This window comes from Empidonax traillii, unplaced genomic scaffold, assembly GCF_003031625.1.
Source record: "Empidonax traillii isolate 1590-97213 ecotype Southwest subspecies unplaced genomic scaffold, ASM303162v1 scaffold1268:size140479, whole genome shotgun sequence".
NCBI lineage: Eukaryota > Metazoa > Chordata > Aves > Passeriformes > Tyrannidae > Empidonax > Empidonax traillii.
Genome location: NW_020956461.1, coordinates 13,459 through 18,416, shown reverse-complemented (window position 1 = coordinate 18,416; position 4,958 = coordinate 13,459). Strand labels below are relative to the sequence as shown.

Below are 4,958 nucleotides of genomic sequence, written 5' to 3'. Positions count from 1 at the left end.
GCCCCGGCACCGCCGTCGCCGCCTCCGTCGCCTCCCCGCCCCTCTCCGGCAGAAATGGGCCGCTACCTCCCGCTCGGTCTGCCCGAGGGGGACGCCGCGGGGCCCGAGCTGCCCCCCGCGCCTCCGGGGCCTCGCCGGCCCGCCCGCCAGCCGCGGCTGAGGCGGGAGGTGTTCGCAGGGCCCGAGCTGCCACCCGCCCCCCGGGGCTGGCGCCGGCCCCTCCGCTACCGGCGGGTGAGGAGAGCGGCGATCGCCTCCCGCGGGGCGGGGGACCAGCCCCCTTCCCTCCCTCAGGGGCAGGATCCCTCCGGAGAAGAGCCTTAGCACTGACGGTACGGACACGGAGCCTTTCCCCGGCACGGGCTGGCGGCGCTGGGAGGTCCTGCCCGCAGCCCTCGGTCCCTCAGGGCGTCGGGGACCCCGAGCTCCTGAGGGAACCCCGAGCTCCTGAGGGACCCCGAGCTCCTGAGGGACCCCGAGCTCCTGGGGGACCCCGAGCTCCTGGGGAACCCCGAGCTCCTGAGGGAACCCCGAGCTCCTGGGGGATCCCGAGCTCCTGAGGGACCCCGAGCTGCTGAGGGACCCCGAGCTGCTGAGGGAACCCCGAGCTGCTGAGGGAACCCGAGCTGCTGAGGGAACCCCGAGCTCCTGAGGGACCCCGAGCTCCTGGGGGAACCCGGGGGACGGCGCTGCACAAAGTTAAACCCGCACGAGTCACACCTGAGGGACCTTCCGGCTCGAGGCTGAGGGGCCCAAGGGCGTCGAAACGGTGAAATGTGGAGATATTTCGGGTTCCCACTGCATAGGTGGTAAGCGCCAGTCATAGTCGATGTGGAAATGAAAAGGGAACCCTTAAAACACTTCCATTAGTGTGTTTCAGCCCCCAGGAGAGGCAGAGTTATGCCCGAAATTTTGCTCCGTTAAAATACGATCCCACAGAATCATGATTTAAAATGGCCCGTGGTGTCTGAAATAATAGTAAGCAATTTGCCGTTCAGCAGATTTATCTTAGTAGTGTAATTAGGGCTTTCTTGTCTTCCTCTAGCAGGTTAATAGTTTCTCCAAGTCTAAGCCAGTGAACCCCAGGCAGCAGCCCCCCCTTAATGTTCTTTTATTGCCCTTTTTGCTGTTACCTTCGAGGCAAAGGGCTCAGGAGACATCAGTCTTTGTCTTGCTCTAAACAATCTAATTACCCCTCCACTGATCCAAGATTATTATCTACAGTCTCAGATGAGTCAGAGGTGGCGTTTTTCAAGAGGGTAAAAACCTTAGGGGCAAATAAAGATTATAAGGCTTTAAAAGAGAAGAGAAAGGCAAACTATGGACTGTAATATCTATAAATGTGCCAGTAAATGCCCTAGTGGAGTCCAGTTCTATTTCCACAAGGCTTACATTTCTGATTTCCATCCTACTTCATCTCTCAAAGCTTGTGTATTTTATCAAGGAGTTGTTTTCCTTCATTGTCACAGAGACAATCAGGCTACCAGGCGACTGCTGCCTCCTCTACATCTCCAAATATTCCTTACATTGTGTGTAGACAACAATTCATTAAGAAAGTTGGTTGTATGGTTTTGGGTTGTTTGTTTTTTGTTGTTGTTGTTGTGGTTTTGTTTGTGTTTGTTTGTTTGTTTGTTTTTTCTAGAAGTTGGCTTTTTAAGTGCACATACGGAAGAGAATTACATTAGACTTAGTTTCTAAACTAGACAGCACCATAGCAAAACAGTCATTTGCAGATCATTATCTGAAGAGCCTGATCAGCTCAGCTCTTTAATTATCTTTGTCTCAACTCTTGGTTTGGCTTTTGTCAAGCACAAACTACACTGAATCTATTACCTCCTAAGACTACTGGCAGTGCTGCAAAGCAGCAAACAAAACCAGTCTGCTGCCTTCTGGGAGCTTAACAGTCCTGATAGGCGACTTCTTTGCTTTTAAGCCAGTTATACTGCACTGACAGAAGATAAAAAAACCGTCAAAGACAACAACTTGAGTATAACTCAAATTCCTACCATATGAAGCTGTTTCTGTTATAAAGGTAATACGAACCAGAAAGCAGTCATGAGGTGTTAAGTCATGGCTACAAATATTGCTGGTGCGCTGTGTTCTGCAGCACTAACACAGCATCTCTCAGGGGTGGGTGTTTGCACCAGTCTCACACAGTAATGGATGAGGATTGAGTGTGAGTGTAAAAGACACAGCTGGTTTCAGCTGTTGCTAGACTGCCTTTTAAGCTCTCTCATGATTGAATCTACTGAAGACAACATTCACTCCTCAAAAAATCCACTCCTAAAATGTGAGCTAATTCTGAAATTGTCTTTACTAACTGAAGAATTGAAGAGGCATAGGAAGCCAATTATTAGGCATATACTGGAACTATAGAGGATGACACCGTATTTTAGAACCTCAAAAATATTTCTTGGGAAAAATGCCCATTCGGTGATTTCAAAATAGAAGCTCACCTTCTGAATTCTGAAACGTTAGAACACTGTAGAGGTTGGTATGAGAGGTAGGACAGCATCAGAAGGGTAGATGATGCTTCTAAAATGTTTGTAAGTGAACAGAAGCAAACTTTAAAATAATCATCCAAATAGATATTTTTGTCCATTTTGGCAAGGTTCATACTTTATAAATGACTTCTTCAATTTCACTAAGGAAGCCAAATATAAGTGTGGAGTCATTACTTTATTTCTTCTGTTCTTATTACAGATTCCATAAACTGTATGGTTCATCCCTGGTGCTCCGTAAATGGCCACTGGTAAGTTATGGTTATACAGAAGTGCTATTCTCTAAGCACTAGGAGAGAAAGAAAACTAAAAAAGACACAGGGAGTCCTGGCACCACTTTCATGCTTCTTTTGAACTGTACACTCTGTGGACACGAGTTATTCGTAGGGATCATAACATTTTTCTGGACAATAAATCTGTGGCTTTAGCCAGATCCCAGGAAATTACAACTTTTAGGAGTACTTAAAGGCAGAGATTATTTTTTGTAGTTTTCAGCCTTCATGATCTCAAAGAACAGTGTCAGCCACATACTCTGTAATCTTTCAGGAGAGCAACAGAAACAGTTAAAAAAAATGCAAGTGTCCCTATTTCTTTTCTTTGGTTAAAGCTGAGTGACTCTTTACAAAAACAAATTCACTGATCCTTTTCCTCTTCTTTTTACCATCCTCTTTCTGCTCTAGGTAGTTTAGGCTGAGTAAGTGTTACTTACAAATGAGAGTGACTACAAGCATCAAAGTGCTAGGCAATTAAAGGAGAAGGTCTAAATTTAGGCTTCTAAATTTATCTTCCCCTGATCCTAGCTGTGTGTCTCCTCCTATTCCAGTGGCTCTCAGCATCTGACTGGCTCTGGCACTTGCCTGGCCCCCTCTGTGAGACAATTCTGCTCACTAAGCTGGCAGAAAACAATACTTTTATGAAGGTTAGTTTTTTACTGTCACAATCACAAAAGTATAAATGTGGAATAAGCTAGGAGCAGAGATAAAAGGAAGAGGAGGAGGTAATGGAAAATATTCCTTTAAGGAACAGAAACTGTGGAACGTCTCTGTCTTGTCCAACTGCACTTATTAAAATACTCTGAAGATTAACATTAGTCCTTCTTCTATGGAAAACTTAGCTTCTCTATGCTGGTTTTTAAAAACAGACTCTAAAATAAGATTTAACACCCCATTTTAAATTTTATTTTTCCTGTCTGGTTTTGTTGCCTTTCAGGTACCTTCTCCTTTTCACTGACTCATCCAGTGTCACTAGAATTTATTTGCTTATATATATATCTTTGCTGCACTTGATTATAAGCTGGTTTTGTTCAGTGCTGTCCATGCTGCAGAGTGAAAGTGAAAATAGTTATCTTCTAATATATGAACAAGTTTTCAAATGTTATCAATAGAAATTTGCTAGGAGAGCAAAGAAACAACAGCAAAAAAAAAAAAAAAAATCCACATCTTCAGATAAACACCAAAGGTCTATAGTATTTTTTCAGAACTCTTTTGATTAATACCACAAACTTTTTATTTTACATTTTTTTTCCTCAAGTATAAGTGGAATGTTCAATACATCAAGTTTTTCCTGGTCAATTTTGGAGGTTTATTTGGAAAAAATAATCCCTTGTAGATATACTTATTTTTAAACAGATGATTTGACTTGATGTTTTAGACAACGAAATCATTCAACTTTGGGGCCCTACCCTTACAATTTCTCTTATCTGTGTTGTCATACAATTTGTCTTATCTGTGTTGAATTAACTTCATGAGGATCTGGCTATTTATTAATGAGAGTGACTGAATCACAGCTTCATTTTCTTGGGAAACAACGTAGGAGTTAGAATCATTGTTTCACCAAGACTTATAACACTGCAGGGGTTTTTAAAGATAATGCTCTTTGTCCATGTCTATTTTGAAGGCTATTAAAAGTGATTATGTATAAAAACAAACTAAGGAGGATTTCTGGCTGTAAAAATAGCTTCTTAAGAATAAATATCTTTTTCTTGTTTCAGGTCCCAAATTAGTATGTGGGTACAATGATTGAAGAATATGAAGTCCTTAGTTATAATGTTTGTAACCCAGTTTGACATTATTTAAATAAATTTCTTCTGGATGAGACAGTTTGAAGACATCTGTTGGTTTTGGCATTTATTTTATGTTATGTAAGTCTGGCCTTCTAATATGACTGCTCAGACTTTCTTCAAAACAGCAACATTTCTTTCTGTCATAGATTCCCCTGTGTTATTGTGAGTCTTTTTTTTTAAATACTTGTGGTACCTGTCTCTGTCTCTGATCAAAAGCAGGAGTATGGAAGCTTAGAAGATTCTGATAATCCTCAGCAGTAGTTACATCGATACCCTGTCTGAGAGCAGCTGGTTACCAGAGGCTGAAGCCAATATCATCATTTTGTTTGTGTTATCGTGCTGAGTCCAAGCTTTGCCATTTAAATTCAGCCAGATGTTCCTTAGCAGAGCTCCTT

At 43.1% G+C, this 4,958-nt stretch overlaps 1 long non-coding RNA gene across 1 annotated transcript; it reads left to right on the top strand.

The window, feature by feature from the left end:
• Positions 1-99: 99 nt before the first annotated feature.
• LOC114069467 lies at positions 100-4,610 on the top strand. The gene is made up of 3 exons (XR_003573782.1): positions 100-332; positions 2,704-2,752; positions 4,492-4,610. It is a non-coding gene; the product is annotated as an uncharacterized LOC114069467 (long non-coding RNA).
• Positions 4,611-4,958: the final 348 nt, after the last annotated feature.